Source organism: Salmo salar, chromosome 02, assembly GCF_965601325.2.
Source record: "Salmo salar chromosome 02, fSalSal1, whole genome shotgun sequence".
Taxonomy (NCBI): domain Eukaryota; kingdom Metazoa; phylum Chordata; class Actinopteri; order Salmoniformes; family Salmonidae; genus Salmo; species Salmo salar.
This window is the reverse complement of record NC_138292.1, coordinates 56,167,843-56,192,132: the sequence shown is the minus strand read 5'-3', so window position 1 is coordinate 56,192,132 and position 24,290 is coordinate 56,167,843. Positions and strand designations below refer to the sequence as shown.

Below are 24,290 nucleotides of genomic sequence, written 5' to 3'. Positions count from 1 at the left end.
CTCTACTGACCTAATGAGGTCGATATCCTTCCAGGATACCCGGGCCAGGTCGATTAGAAAGGCCTGCTAGCTGAAGTGTTTCAGGGAGCGTTTGATAGTGATGAGTGGAGGTCGTTTGACCGCTGACCCATTACGGATGCAGGCAATGAGGCAGTGATCACTGAGATCTTGGTTGAAAACAGCAGAGGTGTATTTAGAGGGCAAGTTGGTTAGGATGATATCTATGAGGGTGCCCGTGTTTACGGCGTTGGGGTTGTACCTGGTAGGTTTATTGATAATTTGTGTGACATTGAGGGCATCAAGCTTAGATTGTAGGATGGCCGGGGTGTTAAGTATGTCACAGTTTAGGTCACCTAGCAGCACGAGCTCTGAAGATAGATGGGGGGCAATCAGTTCACATATGGTATCCAGAGCACAGCTGGGGGCAGAAGGTGGTGTATAGCAGGCGGCAACAGTAAGAGACTTGTTTTTAGAGAGGTGGATTTTTAAAAGTAGAAGTTCAAATTGTTTGGGTGCAGACATGGATAGTAGGACAGAATTCTGCAGGCTATCTCTGCAGTAGATTGCAACACCGCCCCCTTTGGCCGTTCTATCTTGTCTGAAAATGTTGTAGTTAGGGATGGAGATTTCAGAGTTATTGGTGGTCTTCCTAAGCCAGGATTCAGACACGGCTAAGACATCCGGGTTGGCAGAGCGTGCTAAAGCAGTGAATAAAACAAACTTAGGGAGGAGGCTTCTAATGTTAACATGCATGAAACCAAGGCTTTTACGATTACAGAAGTCATCAAAAGAGAGCGCCTGGGGAATAGGAGTGGAGCTAGGCACTGCAGGGCCTGGATTCACCTCTACATCGCCAGAGGAACAGAGGAGGAGTAGGATAAGGGGATGGCTAAAAGCCATGAGAATTCGACATCTAGGACGTCCGGAACAGAGAGTAAAAGGAGCAGGTTTCTGGGGGCGATAAAATAGATTCAAGGTATAGTGTACAGACAAAGGTATGGTAGGATGTGAATACAGTGGAGGTAATCCTAGGCATTGAGTGATGATGAAAGAGATATTGTCTCTAGAAACATAATTGAAACCAGATGACGTCATCGCATGTGTGGGTGGTGGAACTGAAGGGTTGGATAAGGTATAATGAGCAGGGCTAGAGGCTCTTCAGTGAAATAAGCCAATAAATACTAACCAGAACAGCAATGGACAAGCCATATTGACATTAAGGAGAGGCATGCTTAGCCGAGTGATCATAAGGGTCCAGTGAGTAGTGAGGTTCGTTGGGGTCACGGCGATTAAGACAGCTAGCCGAGCCAAAGGTAGCAAGCTAGCAGAAGATTGAGGTCTGTTTTTAGCCACCCTGTGCGTTTCCGTCGGTAGATTAGTGGGTTCCGTGTGGTAGAGGGGACCAATCCAATTGTCAAAATAGTTATAGTTATAGTGGCCCAAGAAGATTGTTCGATAGACCTGTTCAGATAGTAGACGATATGCTCAAGACAGCTAATGATTAGCGGGCCTGAAGCATATATATACTGAAGAAACATCTCAAGACATCAGTCAGGAAGTTAAAGCTTGAACGCAAATGGGTCTTCCAAATGGACAATGACCCCAAGCATATTTGCAAGCAAAGTTGTGGCAAAATGGCTTAAGGACAACAAAGTCAAGGTATTGGAGTGGCCATCACAAAGCCCTGACCTCAATCCCATAGAAAATTTGTGGGCAGAACTTAAAAAGTGTGTGCGAGCAAGGAGGCCTACAAATCTGACTCAGTTACACCAGCTCTGTCAGGAGGAATGGGCCAGAATTCACCCAACTTATTGTGGGAAGCATGTGGAAGGCTACCCGAAAGATTTGACCCAAGTTAAACAATTTTAAGGCAATGCTACCAAATACTAATTAAGTGTATGTAAACTTCTGACCCACTGGGAATGTAAAAGCTGAAATAAATCATTCTCTCTACTATTATTCTAAATGTCAGGAATTGTGAAAAACTGAGTTTAAATGTATTTGGCTAAGGTGTAAACTTCCGACTTCAACTGTATGAATTAACATAGGATAGAAACAGTTGTTTATCCATAAAGCAAACAGTACTGTTACCACAGTAAATATATGTTCTTTCTCTCCAGGAGAAGATGGATAAAAACCAAGTGAAAAAGTATGAATAGCAACTATCTAAATTCTATTCATATTAGGAGTCTAATTGACCGTGCACTGTGTGAATCAATACATTCTCGAATACATTCTTCAAAACGATATCTTCATTGATTGTTGTCCTCGTCTTATGAATAACCCTTCATTCTCCTTAAACTTTAATCTGAGGTGAAAATAAATGTCAGATTCAGTTATATCATCTGATTTGAAGATTCAGTAGTGGGTGAGCCAACAGGACCATCTGTTCCTTCTCTTGGCTGCTACTACGTCACAGTGTGTCGGGGTGCTCCAGCTAGCGTGGGATGGCATGGCATACATCACTGTAACACCACTACTCTCCCCATCTTCAACCACCATACTGCCATACTGTGTCAAGCCACATCGTATGTGAGGCACGTGGCGTGAAAGGAATATTCCTGTTAGTGTCTCTAACAGGGCTTGGGGGGGGGGGGGGGGGGTTTGCAGGTGTGTGTGTGTGTGTGAGAGAGTTTTGACTAGCCAATATTTCCCCTCATGTCACGAGTGTTGTAGGGTAAAGACCAAGACGCAGCGGGAAAATATATACTCATTTTCTTTTTATTTGGTGAAGAAGGAAAACACAAATACGTATACAGAAAAACACAAACGAACTGGACAGTCTTGTCAGGCACACAGCTAAACAAGCACAATCTCCCACAAAAACCCATGAAAAACAGACTCCTAATTATAGGACCCTCAATCAGAGGCAACAATAACCAGCTGCCTCCAATTGAAGGTCCAACCCCAATTAACTAAACATAGAAATACAATAGACTAGATAGAACATAGACTAACAAACCCCGGACCACATAAACCAAACACCCCTCTACCTAAATACATAGCCCAAACCACATAAAACAAACACCCCCTGCCACGTCCTGACCAAACTATAATAACAAATAACCCCTATTACTGGTCAGGACGTGACACCTGAGTATGGGAGAGGCTAACTCGAAGCAGTAGAAAACTTTTGTCTGCTTTTATTTCGGTCACAAACTGTGTTTTAGACAGAATGCCAACTCTGTTTCTCTCAGCTAGAGTAGTTCACCTCTACAATACCTGCTAAGATACAGAGGCAGGACTGTGTTGACATGCCCAGTGTGTGTGTGTGTTTAACTGTCATGGTTTGGCCTCCCACTGAAATCTGTCCCTTTTAACCCTCTAACGTGTGAACAGTCCAACTACACACCCCTCAAGTCACAACGTCACAGTCCTACTGTTATGGACGCCCCCCCCCCACTCTCCTCCTCTCTCTCCCTTTCTCTCTCTGTTTTTCTCTCTCTCTCACACACACACACACACACACACACACACACACACACACACACACACACACACACACACACACACACACACACACACACACACACACACACACACACACACACACACACACACACACACACCACACACCTCAGGGCACAACAACCCAGTGCCACTGTTCAACAACACACCCTTAATGGAAGGACATGGTCCTTGGCGCTAACAGTCCTCACTTCTCTGTGTGTGTTCCTCTCTTAATGGACAGACCCACTGTTTACTTCACACTAGCATGCCTCTCCTCTCCACCCCTCTCATCTCCACCCCTTTCCTCTCCTCCACTTCAGTGGGATGCTAAGAAGCACTCCCCCTCTGTTTCCCACTCTTTTCATGTTGTGTCAGAGCCAAAGGACCCTTGAGCACTCTGTGGGCTGTTAAATGCAGCATCATCTTTGTGCAGTGTTGAGAACGTGGCCCATTGTGCAATGCTGTGAAAAGCCTCTATGTGGAGGACAATGGAGGCACAGCCCGGTGGTGGTGGATTGTAAACCATGGGCTGAAAAGGCTGGTCATTTCAGTTGTGTTGTGCAGAATTGGTTGCTAGCGGGTCAGGTTGTTTTTCTTGGACAGACTATAAACACCCATAGGCCTTTATTATACACAAGCAAGCACAACAGAAACCCTGACTCTGTGTCCACATCATCCTATAACACATAATGCACACCAGGAGTTGTCCATTGTGAAGTCCCTCTGTCTCCCCCGCTGGCATGAAAAAAGATACACAGTAAATAGAATATAGTGGAATATACTTTACTGTAGTTCCAACTGTACCAGTTTGCTGTGTGTGTGCAATCGTAGCCAGGCTCCCAATGCGACTCAGTGACTCAGATCGAGGTGTGAGGTGTGCAGTTAGGGAGCAGGCAACAGGATGTGGTGTTAGTGAGATTGGCCACAGGCTGTTTGCATATTCATGCGGTGAAATACATGTCAGGCTTGACTAGAGATGACATAGTTGACACTTACAGGGAGACGAACTGGAGCAGACCAACACACATCCCTGAATGTACCACATGTATACGTTCTGACACAGACACAGACAGGCATATGGACAAATGCATTCACACTCATCATACACTAAGGTACTCCCAGTAGGTAGGTCTGCCTGTGTGTGTGTGTTTCCAACAAATCCGTACAGCCTGGTACATATATTTTGCACGTATGGGATCCACCTCTCTCCCTCCCCTCCTCGCCACCTCTCCTCTCTCCTCTCCCCTCCCTGTTTCTCTCTATAGAGTTGAGCCCTGGTAGTCTGTTTGCCAGAGTCTGCGCAGCAGAGTGAACACAATATTATATGTTATATATTATAACTTCCGTGCTGTTTACAGAAAAGCACTGATCTAAGGTCAATTTTGGATGTTCCAGCACTAACAGGTTAAGGTCAGGATTTGCTGAGATTGCTCTAATCTTAGAAGTTTGCTTACCCGCTGGGCACAGACGTCAGTTCAACATCTAGTATTGATTTACATTTGGTTGAGTTTTCAACTAACGTGATTTCAATGTAAAATCAACAAAACATTTTGTTTTTCAAGTTGGGTGGGAAAAAAGGCTGAATGCCCTTACGTTGATGACTTTTTGCAAATTCAATAGTTTCCCACGTTGATTCAACATCATCAGATAGATTTTAAAGTTAAAGTTATGTGGAAACAATGTATATTGAACCAGTTTTTGATGAGTGGGTAAAGCCTGCAATCTCCTCTCCATCTCATCTCCATTTCCAAACTGGAATTCGATTAGATGTAATTAGATGCAGTTTAATTATCATAGCTATCATGGGGGATTTCTACTCGTTAGTTGACGGAGTGAAAAAAAGGATTGATTGAAAAATGTGGACAGGAAGCCAGCTTTCTCTAGGGTTGCAGGTTTTCTTGCTACAGTGGATCAGGACAGTGGGGATGTGTGCTTTGAGCCAATCAGAATAAGCTAAATAATCACTGATTCAGGAAGTAGCAGTAATTGTAGAGGTACTGTACATAAAACAATACAGCACAGAGGCCCCGTAAACAATTTCATGGTGTGGTAAAAAAGTCTCCTATGGGCAACCCCTTTGGAACCCTTTTTTTTCTAAGAGTGTAATGCCAATGACATGAAAACAAGCAGTAATGCATGCAAATGTTTTCAAAGAACAAACCTAGCTTCATTTGCCAGGCTTATAGCTGTGAGATACACAAAGGCTGAAGACACACAACTGTTAGTGTAAGACAAGTAAAAAAAAAATGGCGATTCCTTTCTGTTTTCCTCTTTCAGAATCCCCTTTGACCTTCATTAGTTCCGTCTCGCCGAAACGCCAATAACGCCCTGACGGTTTTCGTTTGGGGATATTCACTATTCACGAGACAAGAAAGTGTTCCAAACTCAAAGCTGCGAAGGGGGAAAGAGAAAGAGAGAGGGAGAGAAAGATGGAGGGAGATAAGCGAGCTCTCAGTCTATTAGAGCAGACAACTTCTGTCACTTCTCCTTTGTGTATGTCTCTCTTTCGAGGCGCACGGCGAAGAAGAAGGGATGAGAGAGAAGAAAACGACAGAGAGCTAGTGTAGAGTACTAGCTCTATCTATCTGGCTCCACTGCACGGCTTTAATTAAAGCTTCCCCACCCTTCCTCTTCCTCCCTCCGTCCTCCTCTCTTCATCCCCCCTTTTCCCCACTCCTTTAGCAAATCCTCTCAAAACCCATTCTTTCATTTCTGCTTCTCTGATGATGCGCTGCTCAGTTCGGATCAGCACTCTCCTCCTCTCTCTCCCTTTCTCTCTCTGTTTTTCTCTCTCACTCACACACACACACACACACACACACACACACACACACACACACACACACACACACACACACACACACACACACACACACACACACACACACACACACACACACACACACACACACACACACACACACACCTCACACTCACACTCCTTTCCTCTCCCTCTGTTTTTCACCCTATGTCTTTCACCAGCAGTCGGGTCATTTGTGCACCGTGTCTTGTGTGTGGTTGTGCATGGTGTCAGACTCTGAAACTGAGTGGAGCCTTGAAGACCACTCCTACTCACAAAACAGCCAGTCAGCGCTTGGCAAAACAGCCGAATTATGGCCAGAAATAGGCACAAATAAAAACAATATATGAATAGGGACCAAATTGCAAAATAATATATGAAAGGGTAACGGGTTTGGCGTGCACTGAATTGATGTTAATGGAAAAGGGGAAATAATAGGTTCAGCAAGATCAGGAAGAGTATATATTTGATCTTTTCATCTATTTAAAGGACCATGTAAAACTTGTACGTTATACACAAAGCGACCTGTTATTTGCAGTCCCTGGGAAGGGTAATGTAGCAGTAGATGCATGTCAACATGACTTTCTATGCTGTCAATGACAAGGACGACCTAAAGCTAAAGCGCCAATCCCAGCCACACACTGTGTGAGCAGAACGACTAAGGCTGCTGTAAGTCAAGCGAGGGCTGCAGCTATGGGAGCCTGGCACGAGGCAAAACTACCTCTGTCAATGTCTTTACATTCAGACACACACACACTCTCAGTGTCCCCTGTGGGCTGACAGTGTACTGTCCCCTGAAACATATCCCTGTGCATGTACTGGGAAAAGGCTTACAGCCTTAAAATGTTAACCTTGCCATGGGATGTAAAGAGTTAACATTTGAGTAATTTAGCAGACACTCTCATCCAGAACAACTTACAGTAGTACGTGCATACATGTTCTTATTTGTTTGTACTGGTCCCCCATGGGAATTGAACTCACAACCCTGGCGTTGCAAATGCCACGCTCTACCAACTGAGCCATACAGGACCAATAGCACACACATGTACACCCTTATAATAAGTCCCTAATGCCTATAGTCAAGTACGGCACCTCCTCTTGTCTTAATGACTCCCTTATGTAAACATATCTGTTCCTCAGCCTGCATTAGCTTTGCCGACTGCCATTAATTCAATGGGCTTAGTGGCTTTGTGGACAACTGAGAAATAGGGCTTCAGGGGGCACTTTCCACTACGAGGCAGGACCCTGGACGTCACTGTGTGTTAATGTGACAGGGCACTACGTTGCCCTGGGAGAGAGACAGGGAGACATTGGAGGAAAGGAAAGTAGAGAGAGGGGATGGAGCGTGAGAGAGAGGGGATGGAGAGTGAGAGAGAGGGGATGGAGAGAGACTCTGACCGGGGGTTTACCCTACCTTGGGAGAACAGTTGGAGAGATGGAGAGATAGAGAGAGAAAGGGAGAAAATAAGAGAGAAAAAATAGAGATGGGGAAGTAGTACTCATAAAACACTGTGACATATGATGGTAACGCCCCCTATTGGCCCCCCCCCCCATCCCCGCCTCAGCTAAGACCAGATAAAACCACCGTTGGGCTATAGTACAAATCACATACTGGACGAATTATGACAAAATATACATTTGTTGAAAGCCTTGGCAGTGGCCATTTGTTTTTTAACGTTGCATGGAGGGTCAGGGTTTTTTCCATCCCGCTCAGATCATTTCTTCTTCATAAGCTTAAACTTGATTAAACTTGTCATTCATTTTTTCTATAGGTTATTGATATTATTGGTATTATTAGTCCCGTGGCTACATTACATTTTTAGGATATTCAACGTTTTTGAGATGGAACAATGGAGCTTATTCATTGTTTGATCGGGGAAAGTCATGCATGCATAAAACGATCAAAGCGTAGCCCGAAGTCATATTAAAAGTCTATTGAATGGAGAGATAAGGGGAAAAAGCATCCTTTTTTAAACAGCTAGACACTAGATAGTTAGGAAGTGTACATTATATATAAAAAACGAATAGGTTTATGCTGTAAGACTCATGCATCTCTCTCTCTCTCTGTCTTTCTCCTCTCTCGGTTTGTCTGCGTCCGTCTCTATAATTCACCCCTCAGCAGATATATTACCAGCTACCCGCCCCCAGTCTGCACTAAAAGGCAGAGCCAGGTGCATGATGCTTGATGGCCCACTTCATTAGCCTGGCACCATTCATATATCCTGTTATTTACTCCTGACGTACAGGTAATGAAGCGAGCGACTGGTGAAACAGCAACAGGGACACATGGAGCAACAGACCTACACTGAGCCAAAATGGACACCTGGTGTGGTGAAATGAGATGAATGAGTTTGAGTTAAAATGTTCACCGAAATTGGTGAAAGCGCAAGGGTATCACGGGGGATAAATAAACATGATAAGCCGAAATGCAGGGAGTTAGACATTCATACTTATTCATATACAACCTTACTGTGTGCTAGCTGACTACCAACCAGATTGCTACCGGGTAAAGTGGAGATCTTTGCTGAGCTAGACAGAGAAGTACAATTCCCGAGCCACCAAACTTCTCCGCCTTTGCTATAACCTCCGGAATATTAAAGTAGCTGATGTTTTGTTCCTAGCAGGAAGTCACAGCGGGAAGCAGGAGGCATTGTGAAAAATGTCAATAAGCACAGCAGTTGCTACTAAACAGAATCCTTCCACAGTACATGTAGTACTTTGCCTTCAACAGCACAGCATTCTCCTCCATACGCAGTAACAATGTGAACTGAATGTGCTGATCATTGTGTAAGAATGGCAAGCTGCAACTGCAAATGGCCGGGAGTCACTGTACTGTACAACCATAAAACTCAGTTCAACTTGAGAAAAACATTTCTGATCGTGCTCAAAAACAAAATGTTAGCCTGGTTGGCTGTAGCCTACAACAAATGAAGCAGCATCAACTACGTGCGAAAAAGCAAGCCATGCGGACTTTTGAGTAACCTTGCAATGGCCAGTAATACAGCTAGCTATACACAGCAATGGAGGCTGCTGAGGGGAGGAAGGCTCATAATAATGTCTGGGATGGAGCTAATAGGATGGGCATCAAACACATACCATTCCACCATTCCACATACTGTATTCCTCTCCAGCAATTACCATGGGCCCGTCCTCCCCAAATAAGGTGCCACCAATCTCCTGAGATACACAGTGTATATGATTGTCATTACAAGACAGGCCTTACCATGGCAGTACTAGATAGTGTGTTTAGCTGCAGTAAGACACAGCTGATATCTACTCCCCTCTCCTCGTCTCTCTAACACACTGAGGGTAATCTGTATGAGATCCCTCAGGGCTGGCTCTCACCCAGTCTCTCTCTCACCCATGTCGGCTCCAAGGAGCTCCCGAGCCGACGGCTCCAACGAGCCCTTGCTTAATCACATTACCTGAGATGGGACTGGCTGATGATGCGTGTTGTGTTTGTTTTAATGATGTAGTGATGGGTTGTACGTTTACTCTATAGGTCCCTTTGATCAAATAGTTTACCCGTGATGACAGCATAAGTGAGTCAGAAGATTTCATCCCCAGAAGATTTCATCACAGATAAAGGAGTCGATTTTGTATTTTATTCCATCACACTTGTACACATGCAAATGCACACACATGCTTACGCGTATATGCATTCATACCCTCTCGTGCACACACGGTCACACAGTAAGCGCACACACTGTCAGTGGACCTATCTAGAAAATCAACTATTGATGAATTTCTTTCCCCTGCCGAGTGATTAATGATTAATAACAGCGACTAGACAGGAGACCAGACAGGAGAGAGCAGATAGGAGAGATCAGACTTGTCTAGCCTGTCCTCTATATGTCTGTGTCTTACTCCTCTGCCTCTGGCCAACTCAAGTAAGTCAGGAATATATATATATATTTTTTTACAATTATCCAATTGGTAGTTACAGTCTTGTCCCATCGCTGCAACTCCCCTATGGACTCAGGAGAGAGCCATGCGTCCTCAGAAACACGACCCTGCCAAGCTGCACTGTTTCTTGACACACTGCACGCTTAACCCGGAAGCTAGCTGCACCAATGTGTTGGAGGAAACACTACAACTGGCGACCGTGTCAGCGTGCATGCACCTGGCCCGCCACAGGAGTCGCTAGCGCGCGATGGGACAAAGACATCCCAGCCGGCCAAACCCTCCCCTAACCCGGACGATGCTGGGCCAATTGTGCACCACCTCATGGGTCTCCCGGTCACGGACGGCTGCGACACAGCCTGGGATCGAAGCCGGGTTTGTAGTGACGCCTCAAGCACTGTGATGCATTGCCTTAGACCGCTGCGCCACTCTGGAGGCCAAGTCTGGAATAACCTGTCTATGTTTCTACTTTGATTAAATGTTGGACATTACCTTATTTATACTGGAGTGCATTTGCATGAAGTTGTTTTTTCAATCACTACTAACAGGAGAGGTTCTTCAGGATTCAAGGATAGAATCCATTTAAAAACTGTGTTTACTGTATGAAAAGACTATATGTTTACTGTAAGAAAAGGCTATGTGTTTACTGTATGTAAAGACTGTGTTTACTATATGTAAAGACTGTGTTTACTATATGTAAAGACTGTGTTTACTGTATGAAAAGACTATATGTTTACTGTATGAAAAGGCTATGTGTTTACTGTATGAAAAGGCTATGTGTTTACTGTAAGAAAAAGATATGTGTTTACTGTATGAAAAGGCTACATGTTTACTGTAAGAAAAAGATGTGTTTACTGTATGAAAAGACTGTGTTTACTGTAAGAAAAGGCTACGTGTTTACTGTAAGAAAAAGATATGTGTTTACTGTATGACCTTTGTAGATCAATAGATCAACCAAGGCATCTAGCTATCAACGTTGGTTAGTTTACCTTACACTGCAATAACAAACCAGTCAACCACTTACTAGTATGTTGTCAACTAGTCGATAGTCAGTTGATAGTCAATAGTCAACATACAATAGTCAACATTCTCCCTGTCAATGTGTGTGAATTAGGCCAGTGGAGGCTCCTCAGAGGAAGAATAGGAGGACCATCCTCCTCAGTGAAATTTCATACAAATAAAAATATTGACATATTAAAAAAGTTTTTGATAAAACTATACTAAATATATTCATATGTCACCAAATAATTGTTAAAATACACTGTTTTGCAATGAAGGTCTACAGTAACTTCAACAGCACTGTCTGGGCTTGCACCATGGTGAAGCTGGATGACTTCCATCCTCCTCTGGCTACATTGACTTCAATACAAAACCTAGGAGGCTGGTAGGCCTCACCCCTTCCATAGACATATATGGTAATTATGACCACTTCTGGGGGGCGTCCTCCAACCAATCAAAGCTTTTGCAGTATGAACTGACATGTTGTCTATCCAATCATAGATGTAGGATCAGAGAACGAACCTAGTGTGTTGTATTGGGCTTGTGCCATAGAGCATTATGGGGGTTCTGTGTTAGAACCCCTTTCATTCTCTGGGGTACACGGAAAAGGTACGAATTAATAGCGAGGGTCAACCTCTGCCTGAGTTCAGTTTCATGAAAGAGAATGAAAAGGTGAGGTAGTTCAATACCAACTGATATCAAATGTATAGCTGGTTAACAGGAAGCCTATCATCAAGCCTTCCTGTAATTACACATTATGATGCTTTACATGCTGAACACCTTTTCTGGGATGTCGAAAACAATTCCGGATGATTTGATAGCTTCCATCGCATCTTCCATTAAACATTAGATTGAGAGGTTGACGCAGCACATTTTTTGGTGTTTGCTCAAGTAACGTTAGGCTTTCCACTTTCCTCCGGTATTTATTTAGCGAAGATGATAACACATAACCACTCCGGACAGACACAAGCAAAAACTCATGACATAAATGTTGCAGCAGCCGAGGCTACACCAAAACATTAGAAATCTGACATGCTGTATGGGATGAAAACGAGACTATTTTTCTGTCTGATCAACTGTAGGCTACTAATATGAATACAGACTATGCATCCTGTCCATCTGGTCAGGGTAACTCATTGGTAACGTTACGTATTTATAGTCCATTTGTGTGGTCAGGAGAAAATGTGAACGTGATCAGATTTAGATTACAAATTGGGCTGGCTAGGCTGCCTATACGTTTTTAATCCAAAATGATTACCTGGAATTCATCGATCAACATAATAGTGATGGCGGATGTGTGATCATTTCTTTATAAGGTCTACAGCTGCATAGGACTTGCATGATGCAAACATGCATAAAGCCAGCTCAGCCCTGTGAGTTCTATTTGTCTGTCAGTTGTTGTCTATGTGTCTGGGTAGAGGAAGTCCCCCTCCTAATCTAGTCTAAATATAATTTATATGAACAAATATAAGGTAGCTGCCGTTTGAATGGGTTCATCCCCCCCCAATGCCAGGAGTTTTTTAAAACCATGTGACTTGATTAGGAAAAACTGGTCCCATCATAGCCCATATAAAACCTTTTTACAACTGATTAATCACTATCATACCTTATAGGGTCCAGAGTTTTCCTAACTCCAGGCCCCAGAGGGTAAAAATTGCCCCACCGCTCTGGGACCTATGGTGCCACCAGTCTGCTTGCAGTTGTCAGTTATGGTCAGGTATGTGGATGATCAGGGCTTTATGGGAACGTTTCCTGTGCTACTTTGATGTGTCAAGTGGGCGAGATGCGCAGTCTGTGTTTTGACTTTATGAATTTTGAGATGTCTGAGTTTAACTTCATAGAGAAACTCGCTGTCCAAACCTACGATGGCACAGCTGTAATGGAATGTATCTTCTATTTGTATTTACTGCTAAGTCCCCTCCTGTTCCCTGACTAAGAGGTAATGACTACTCCACACCACTACCATTGTCAACTCTCTCCTGACACATGTCCCCGCTCATCCACTGGCACATTGAATGTTTCCCCTCCAAGCACCCTGAGTACCCCTATCAATTTTCTCTCATTACTGTATGTAGAGTCAATCACAAACACAATCGCATTATTACACATCAATGATTTTACTCCTTGCTTGGACTAACTCATTCTTAGCTCTTTTGTCTAACTGTATAGTGTCTCGTGTTATTGTTTTTTGTCTTCCCAGTAAAATCCTTTCCTGCACTGGTCAAGCCTCTGAACACCTCAACTCATGCCTCATACCCTCATTCAATCACTGCTGTGATCCCTTTCAAACACAGTGTAAGTAGCCCTCTCATTCCCCATAATATTGCTTTCGGTTACAATAATTCGTCTTTGACGATTTTTAAAACACACTTTGTGGTCTCGGTGTGTTCCGCGCCTATACCGTGGGTCTCCCATCTTCCACATATTTTTCAAGCCACCAGCCTCCACTGACTTAGGCCTAGTTATTGGCAGCACCAATCAGTAAGACATTGATTGTACTGTACACTAACGTTATCAATCTGTTCCACTTGTAGCAGATCTTTGGAGCGCTACCAGGCTTCCTTCCGTTTGGAGTCATCATGCATATTCCAACTGAAATAACCTTTGAAAATGAATATTGGAAAAATCTAGTTGTTCAAAGCCAAGGCCTGACAAATATTTATAAATATGACAAATATTTATATTTTGAATAATGCAAAGGATTTATAATGCATACATCGCCTGGGCAGAACTGCTCATCTCAACAAGGGAAAAATGCTTCGCAGCAGGATGCATTTCAATATGGATAAAAAACACACATTAGTACTCAGAAATGCAATTATCTACATAGAACATACTGTAAGTAGGCCTACTCATGATACACAGTTATGTAGTTTAGTGACAGCTGACTGAGTTTGAATGAATTCATCATTTAATGTAATGTAATAGAGTGGGGAGCTGGAGGCAATGATCATAAACTGCATCCTGGAGTAAGGTCCCATGAGTAGGTGTTGAACAGATTCCCTATGAGAGTAAGTCCAACCAACCACCTCAGTCTCCTCCTACTCCTACTCCTCTGAGCCGCTGAGACTGCTGCTGATGCGAACGACTCCATTGACTCCTCCGAGCCGCTGAGACTGCTGCTGATGCGAACGACTCCATTGACTCCTCCGAGCCACTGAGACTGCTGCTGATGTGAACGACTCCATAGACTCCTCCGAGCCAATGAGACTGCTGCTGATGCGAACGACTCCATTGACTCCTCCGAGCCACTGAGACTGCTGCTGATGTGAACGACTCCATAGACTCCTCCGAACCGCTGAGACTGCTGCTGATGTGAACGACTCCATAGACTCCTCCGAGCCACTGAGACTGCTGCTGATGTGAACGACTCCATTGACTCCCATTAGGAATATTAAACAAATCAATCAGAGGGAAGAATAAAGAAGCCAACCCAACACGATGCATCAGATGACGAGCGAGTTCTACTGAACCAGGCCACCTCTGCGTCTCAAATGGCATCCTATTCCCTACATAGTGCACTACTTTTGACCAGGGCCCATAGGGCTCTATATAGGGAATTGGGTGCCACTTGGGATACAGCCTGGAGATCACCACAGTAAATAACATGTACATGACACTGCAATAAGTACTGTGTTGGTGTAGCTTCAACATTGCCCTGAGTATGAAACAAGTATGCAAATGTATGAACAAGTATGCATAGTAGTAGGTGCCAGGGGCACCAGTTTATGTCAAGATCTGTCAAGCTGCTGTGTTTTTCACATTCAACAGTTTCCTGTGTGTATCAAGAATGGTCCACCACCCAAAGGACATCCATGTCACGCCCTGACCAGTAGAAGGGGTTATTTGTTATTGTAGTTTGGTCAGGACGTGGCAGTGGGTATTTGTTTTATGTGGTTCGGGGTGGTTGTGTGTTTAGTAGGGTGTTTGATTTAGTATTCCGGGTTTTGGGCACTGTTCTATGTTTAAGTATTTCTATGTTCAGTCTAGTTATTTGTATTTCTATGTTTAGTTAATTGGGGGTTGAACCCTCAATTGGAGGCAGGTGTTTTCTTGTTGCCTCTGATTGAGGGTTCTATAAATTAGGTATGTGTTTGTTTTAGTATTTGTGGGAGATTGTGCTGTGTATAGCTTTGTGCCTTACCGGCCTGTTATTAGTCGTTGTGTTTTTTTTGTGTACGTTTTGGTTCACCTTCTTGTCCATTTAAATAAAAGAAGATGAGTGCACATTTCCCCGCTGCGTCTTGGTCCGCTCTACCCTACGACAACCGTGACAATCCAGCCAACTTTACACAACTGTGGGCAGCATTGGAGTCAACATGGGCCAGCATCCTTTTGACACTTTGTAGAGCCCATGCCCCGAAAAATTGAGGCTGCAACTCAATATTAGAAAGGTGGTCTTAATGTTTGGTATGCTCAGTGTAAATGATTGTTATGTACAGTGTCCATGTTAGGACAGCCTCAGTCTCAGTTTGTCCTAATATGGACACCGTATCCTATGGATGGATGTTATACAGCGAAATGTTTTGAAAAGCATGTTTTGTCATAATGGGCCCTTTTAGAGTAAGAGGCCCACTTTAAAGTATGTGAAGGCTCCCATGTTCAAACCCAGGGATTGTGCTCCAAGGCCCACAAAGTAGTCAAAATAGAGAAACAGCCTTGGATGAAACAAAAAAGAATATTTTTTCCAATAACTTTGCATTATCACAGATTCTTACCTTGCAGACCATTTTGATTGATATGCGATGTGACCATGGCACAACAAGGATTTTTTACTCTACTCTTTGTGTGTGTGTGTGTGTGTGTGTGTGTGTGTGTGTGTGTGTGTGTGTGTGTGTGTGTGTGTGTGTGTGTGTGTGTGTGTGTGTGTGTGTGTGTGTGTGTGTGTGTATATATATTCTACAGCAACAGTGCTATTGTTATGTTCATGGTTACATTCGTTCATGCTGTTCCGTAACAGAAAATAGTTTCTACAGCATAGCAAGTTGGTAGTGGGAGGTCAAAATGGGTCTGTGTCAAAATACTCTTAAACTTAAAGTCCTAGCCTACCACGCCCTCTTTTCTGGCTCTGCTTCCCCAAGAACTCAAAATGAAAGGGGGATCAATTCTTAATGTTGATCTCTCTCATTAATTACACACGGGCAAAACAAAGACATGACCATATGGCACCCACTTAAGGCATTCCCAGTTCTAATTCCAAAACTCACACTGTCCATAAAAAGAGAGGACGCCTCTTGAAGCATCAATGGAAGATGCACCTGGTAATTACTGATCATTAAATCAAGTCAAATGGTATGCGTCACATGCTTCGTAAACAACAGGTGTAGACTAAAAGGGGAACGCTTGCTTATGGGTCATTAGTGACATAATAAATAAGGAATAAGTAAATACACAGCAAAGAGTAAAAATAACATGGCTATACACAGGAAGTACCAGGTAATAACATGGCTATACACAGGGAGTACCAGGTAATAACATGGCTATATACAGGGAGTACCAGGTAATAACATGGCTATACACAGGGAGTACCAGGAAATAACATGGCTATACACAGGGAGTACCAGGTAATAACATGGCTATACACAGGGAGTACCAGGAAATAACATGGCTATATACAGGGAGTACCAGGAAATAACATGGCTATACACAGGGAGTACCAGGTAATAACATGGCTATATACAGGGAGTACCAGGAAATAACATGGCTATATACAGGGAGTACCAGGAAATAACATGGCTATATACAGGGAGTACCAGGTAATAACATGGTTAAATACAGGGAATACCAGGTAACAACATGACTACATAGAGAGTACCAGGTAATAACATGACTATATACAGGGAGTACCGAGTCGATGTGCAGGGGTACGAGGTAATTGAGGTAGATATGTACATATAGGTAGGGGTAAAGTGACTAGGCAGCAGGATAGATAATTGACTGTAGCAGCAGTTATGTGATGAGTGTGGAAGTGTGTGTGGAAGTGTGTGGCGTCAATATGCATGTGTGCGCGTGTTATGTGTGTGGGCTTATGTAGTGTGTGTTGGGGTGTCAGTGTAAGTATGTGTGTATGTGTGCACAGAATCGGTGCAAGAGAGTTGGTGCAAAAAAGGGTCAATGCAGGTTGTCCGGGTAGCCATTTGATTAGCTATTTAGCAGTCTTGTTTAGCAGTCTTATAGCTTGGGGGTAGACGTTGTTCAGGGTCCTGTTAGTTCCAGACTTTGTGCACTGGTACGGCTTGCCGTGCGGTAACAGAGAGAACAGTCTATGGCTTGTGTGGCTGGAGTCTGAAGATTTTTAGGGCCTTCCTCTGACACCGCCTGGTATACAGGTCCTGGATGGCAGGATGTACTGTACTGGGCCATACTCACCACCCTCTGTAGTGCCTTGTGATCGGGTGCCTTGCAGTTGCCGTACCAAGCGGTGATGCAGCCAGTCAAGATGCTCTCAGTGGTGCAGCTGTGGATCTTTTGAGGATAAGTGGGCCCATGCCAAATATTTTCAGCCTCCTAGGGGGAAGAGGTGCTGTCGTGCCACAGTTCACAACTGTGTGGGTGTGTATGGACCATGTTAATTCCTTAGTGATGTGGACACCAAGGAACTTGAAGCTCTCGACCTGCTCCACTACAGCCCGTCGATGTGGATGGGGGTGTACTCGCCCCTCCATTTCCTGTAGTCCACGATCAGCTCTGTTGTCTTGCTGATGTTAATAATGTTCCAGAGGGGAGATGTGGTGTGTTGTGGAGGCTAGGAGATAAGAGCTCGGCATTAGGGGCTGTTAGGGTTGTGAGTGACAGCTCCATCACAGTGAGATGTTGTAAACACTGGAGGCAACAGCGGGATGTGTAAAGGCGTTATCACGCCGCTGTGAGAAATGCAAAACATGACAGCTAATATTGGCGGTGCCTGCGATTGTTGGCAGCTGAGGTGTGTGTGTGTGTGTGTGTGTGTGTGTGTGTGTGTGTGTGTGTGTGTGTGTGTGTGTGTGTGTGCGGCGTGCGTGCGTGCGTGCGTGCGTGCGTGCGTGCGTGCGAGCGAGCGAGCGAGCGAGCGAGTGAGTGAGTGAGTGAGAAGAGAGATTGTGTGTGTGTGTGTGTGCGTGCATGTTTGTGTGTGAGAGAGACAGAGAGAAATGGAGGGTGTGTGTTTGTGCTCGCTCAATTCCCAACAATTGTCCTCTCTCCATCTGAGAGAAAAGCTTCACAGGAGCTCAGTGACAGTCTCTGCTGGCAAACGCTCCAACTGGGGCCTTGAAACACATCTCACACTCAAGTCAACCTGTCTAACTGCTCCGCGAGGCTCAGAGAGACTCATCTTTCCTTCTATTCACAGGTCTGTTTTTCTGTTGTTCTTTTGAATTTCTTTTCACGTTGGAATCAGCTGTCAGGGCTGGCTTTGGTTGTCTGTACACCCTCCAGGGTGGTAAAAGATTCAATGGGAATTGACAGACAGACAGACAGACAGACAGACAGACAGACAGACAGACAGACAGACAGACAGACAGACAGACAGACAGACAGACAGACAGACAGACAGACAGACAGACAGAGGATGAGTCATCAACCTCTCCCTATTGCATTGGGGCTTACCCTCTCCTCTAGTTTTTTTCATTCGCTCCACTAAATTCAACATCGTTGACTGTCCATCCTGTGACATGACTCTGACAGTGTGTATAATGAGGGACGAGTTTCTATGAAATGAGAGGTGGAGAGAGATACAGAGAGAGAGATGTGAAAGAAATGAACAGAGAGGTATGAAGGATGGAAAGTGAAGAGTCAGCTAAGAGATGATTGAGTGCGAGATATAGAGGTGGAAGGACACTGAAGGCAAGAGAGAGAGGAGAGAGGTGCAAACCTTCCTCCAACTTGAATGTAGTGCATTAAAAATGAAATGGGAAATGAGGGCAGGGAGAGAGGAGAGAGAGAAGTCACAGCTCCAGTAGTAGTTGTCTGGATCATGTCCTCTCTCTCCCCGTGCTGCCCTGGGGGGCACCCATGTCATATCCTGTCCTCCTTCAGCTTCCTGAAATAGCACTGGAGAGTACTGGGCGAAGCCTCCCAGCAGTGTACTACCATATGAATGAGCACTGCTTGCTAGTCTCCTGGAAACTAAGCCTACATGCAGTGAATATATCAGGTGCTAACATCTTAGCATATTGTGTATCATGCGTTAACATCTTAGCATACTGTATGTCATGTGCTAACATCTTAGCATACTGTATGTCATGCGCTAACAACTTAGCATACTGTATGTCTTGCGCTAACATCTTAGCATATTGTGTATCAGGTGCTAACATCTTAGCATACTGCTTATCAGGCGCTAACATCTTAGCATACTGTGTAGCAGGCGCTAACAATTAGCATGCTGTATGTCTGCCAGTCCCTAGCATTGCAGCATTAGCATCCTCCTATCTACTACTGTATATGAGCGCTGCTTGGATAGTTTCCTGCCTACGCACTGTGCATGCTGGATATCAGGCACTAACATCTTAGAGTTAGCATTTTACTATCTACTACTGTATATGAGAGCTGCTTGGATGTTTCCCAGTGACTAGGCCCAGGCCCAGTCCTGGCTGTTCTACCGCCCTAGACGAGACCCCAAAAATTGCCGCCCTCCTCCCCCGCAAAACTAAAATAGTGTAGTTTACACTGTCGGCCCGCAATGGAATTTTATGAATGCCCATCCATGTGTTAGGCACAGTGGGAAATGCAGAAGTATTATCTTAGCTATGATGCAGCTTGTTAAAAATAGAATAGAAACTTGAAATCACTGATTATCATGACAATTTAGCCCAGACGGGGTGAAACTCCACAACACCAGTAGCCACATGTCATACTCACATCGAAGAAAATGGTTTATTTTTTGGGCCCATGGGGTTAGGCTATTTGAAGTGATCTTTCTACTGCAGGCTATAGGCTACATGATTTATGCTAGATCATTTTGGTGGAGCGCTGCAGCGGTGCGTCTCTCCAACAGCACTCTGGAGATGCGCGCTGGGAATGGACAAGATAAATATTTTGCACCCCTGCATTTGACAAAATGAGCACTGCTTATCACGGGGCGGCATCAGAGCTCACCTAAATAGCCCATATGCCACTGGTTGAGAGAAATTGTCATTGTTTATGGGCAGATTTATGTGAAGTGTTATGTGTTGTTGGATGTGCGTCTTGGTCAGTTTAGCATAACCTAGCGTTAGCAGCAGCATTCCCTGTATCTACTTTAATTGGGAGAGTTCGGCAAAACAGCGAGCGGTTGCAGAGCCTAAATGAGAGGGTTGTGTTTGACACGGCCTCTCACTGAGTGGGCACATTCTAACCCCTGAAACTTAGAGCTTCCTTTGTTTTGGGAGCCGGCTACGCTGCTTTTAAGATAGCGGGGCCTGGTTCAAAGGCTAGTTTTCATTCTTTTTTTTCTCCTTTTTTCCGTGTCAAATAAATGAATTCCTCTCGCCTCAGAGCGATCATTACTGTCACTTTCAAACAAAGGCAGGGAGCATTCTTCCAGCTGCGAGGGCCCGCGGTGAACAATCTTCGACACCGACAGCATAGTGAAAGAAAGAAAGAAAGATAAGAAAGGGAAAAAAGTCATAATGAATACCTCAGCAGTGCTAGCAGATGTAGCTGTTTGCCTCACAATTAGCATTCAGTCTCACTCCAGGCAATTGATTAATGTATTCATCTCCGAGGGAAAGAGGGGGAGGGAGAGAAGAGAGGGAAGAAGAGGAGAGGGAGTCAGTCGGGGGAGAAGCAATGAGCTAGAAACCTATGGACAAAGCCGGATGCGCGTCGTGCAGTTGACAAGGTAATTGAGGCGGCTATAGTGTTGCAGTCACCTTGCTAGTACGGAACGAATATGAGATAAGGTTTTGCATGGAAATTCCTCATTAAGAACGAGACGGGAACAGTGCTTATGCCACAGGAGTATAGGCCTGTTGAGAGAGGATATATTTTTTCCATTAATATGCACCTTCTGGCACTATGGCTGGGCTGCGGTTTCAGGGAAACAGATTGGGGGCAAATGTTGGCAAGCTGGTGATTGCAAAGAGAGGCAATAGGTTTACTGTAGTTATACAGCGAGGAATTGGTGTACATGTCGAGACAGAAGTGCTCAACTGAAGTGCAGAATATTTTGCTCTTGGCACATCACAATTGTCCACCGAACCGGTTAGTAACAGCTCACAGGATGCAGACATCTGCAGAGTATGGAAGAAATCTAGTCTTATCTTCATTATCTATATTACATGGTGCAATCAGACACATACTATGTAGCCTGTGGATCTGCACATTACAAACATAACATTACAAATGCCCCCAGAGTCTCTATCCAATCTACCTTCTTACAATTCACCTGCAAATATATACAGGCATGTACCGTACACTCCATGCAAGCTAAACTGGCCTGAAGCAAAGCAGGAAGTGCTCCTGATGCTGCTCTCCCCTCATCATTGTACTTCCTGTGGAGGCAATAGCACGAGATTGTCATGCAAGATTTGCTCAACACACGCTGATGAGGAAAGGCACTGGGGGGGGGGGGGGGGTAAGGCGATCGCACTGATAAACAACATGTATGGCCTCACTTTTCTAGTGTACTAACGAGGACTATAGTTCCTGATAATAGGCTAGAGCTTCTATACATGTCTTTATCACAACTGTATTCTGAAATGGCAGAGCACCGCTTTCGTGGCCTTCCAACTGTCTTTGTGCAATGTGGCCGACCGATGATAATGGTTACTGATAATGGACTACAGCATCCTTCCTCACAGTCTTCACATGTTAAAGCAGCACCTTTTCACATCTCCATTGACAATGATCTCCCCATCTATTGGTCAGCTACACAATATGTCTCATCCCCTTGTCCCACATGACAAGTCAATTGCTCTAAGCCCTATCATAACAATGATACAGCGTGCTATCATTACAATGATACTGAGCAATGATATTCCACAGTGTGCTGTTCTCAGCAGACTCTTTAGTTAAACGGCTCTTGTTATGGCTGGTACTGGGACCCGCTCCATCTCCTTAGCCACATAGGGAGCTATTACATTAATCTGTCGAGACAGAGTCTGCCTCCCAGACGGCACCCTATTCCCTATATAGTCCACTACTTTTGACCAGAGTCACATATGCCCTGGACAAAAGTAGTGCACTAATTAGGGAATAGGGTGCAATTTGGGATGCAAACAGGAACTCAGGGAGGAGGGTTGTAGCTCTTTGTCCCACTAGGGAGACAATACACACTGAGTAAGCTAGCTCTAAGACAAATATAGCACTGAAAGTGAAACATTGCGGTTCGGGGCATAAGAGACTGTCGCCTTGTTATCACTGTAAACTGCAGGGCAGAAATGGAAACTGCCTTTGATCCAGTCGTCTCCAAACAGTATCTTACTTAAATTCATGTTAAATTCCTTTCTTCTTCCTCCTTTCTCTCTGTCATTTGCATCTAATTACTCCCTTTTCTTTATGCAGTCCATCCTCTCTTTTCTGGTTCTTGTAGAAACTTATTTTAAATGCAGATCTCTTAATTACACCAAACTTCCTCTCAATTCATCCCTCTAACAGTCTACAGTAATTCCTCCATTCTCTATCCCTCCTCCATTCTCTATCCCTCCTCCATTCTCTATCCCTCCTCCATTCTCTATCCCTCCTCCATTCACTCGTTTCCTCATTCTTTTCTCTGTATGTAACACGCAGGGCTGGCTGACTCAGTGTGTCTGTAACACGCAGGGCTGGTTGACTCAGTGTGTCTGTAACACGCAGGGCTGGTTGACTCAGTGTGTCTGTAACACGCAGGGCTGGCTGACTCAGTGTGTCTGTAACACGCAGGGCTGGTTGACTCAGTGTGTCTGTAACACGCAGGGCTGGTTGACTCAGTGTGTATGTAACACGCAGGGCTGGCTGACTCAGTGTGTCTGTAACACGCAGGGCTGGTTGACTCAGTGTGTCTGTAACACGCAGGGCTGGTTGACTCAGTGTGTCTGTAACACGCAGGGCTGATTGGCTCAGTGTGTCTGTAACACGCAGGGCTGGTTGACTCAGTGTGTCTGTAACACGCAGGGCTGGTTGACTCAGTGTGTCTGTAACACGCAGGGCTGGCTGACTCAGTGTGTCTGTAACACGCAGGGCTGGTTGACTCAGTGTGTCTGTAACACGCAGGGCTGGTTGACTCAGTGTGTCTAACACGCAGGGCTGGAGAGAGAGCGGAGAGAGCGGATTTCAGCACAGCCCAGTGAGGCAAGGCCCACAGTGAAGGCTGATAATCCATGGAAGCGAGAGGAGAAGAGGAGACCCTGTCGCTGTAACAAGGGAATAAGAATTCTACTAATACCCTCCCATTGAGAACATCTGGCATCAGTACTGCTAGCTCTGGTAACAAAGCTCCCCGAAACACAAATTCTCCACCTGTCGTTTGAGTGGGTAAATGTCTGTGTACAACAATGGACTATCAACATCAATGAGGATATACTCTAGGTTTCTCTATGTACTTATTATGTAGCTTATTTTGGACTGAGTACACTTCCATCCTCAGCTCTGGTGTCGAGAGAATAGCGCCTTGTTACCGCTCTTCCTGAGGGGATTCAAGGTGACAGACTAATGCTAGTCACACTCTGTAATGGTGTTTTTGTAGGAAGATTTGGAAGCTCCGATGTTTTGGACTAGCGTTTTTCTGTCACCTTGAATCCCCTCAGGATGAGCAGTAACAAGGCACTATTCTCTCGACACCAAAGCTGAGGATGGAAGTGTACTCAGTCCAAAATAAACTTTGAGGTCCTTCAACAAAAATAACATTATAGAGACCACTGACACAAAGTGAGTGCGCGCGTGTGTGTGTGTGTGTGTGTGTGTGTGTGTGTGTGTGTGTGTGTGTGTGTGTGTGTGTGTGTGTGTGTGTGTGTGTGTGTGTGTGTGTGTGTCTTAGCTAGACCAGTGGTTCTGCAGGTGGTGCTCGCCGGCAGAATTAAAGGGCCACTTGTTTCCAGGGCTGACTTAGAGAGAGCAGATGGAACCAGCTCTCCATCTCTCTCTTCTAAATCTGGTCCCACATTGCTGCTGTCGCCCCATTCATTTTCTGCCAATTCATCTGACACACACACACACACCGACAGGGTTTTCACACGCACGCACACAAACACACACACAAACT

The 24,290-nt window shown here is 44.7% G+C and overlaps 1 protein-coding gene across 1 annotated transcript in view; it reads right to left on the bottom strand.

Moving 5' to 3' along the window:
• The window catches only part of LOC106588199 (alpha-1,6-mannosylglycoprotein 6-beta-N-acetylglucosaminyltransferase B), a 170,158-nt gene that overhangs the window by 137,384 nt on the left and 8,484 nt on the right, over positions 1–24,290 (bottom strand). The gene's annotated exons all lie outside the window — the stretch shown is intronic.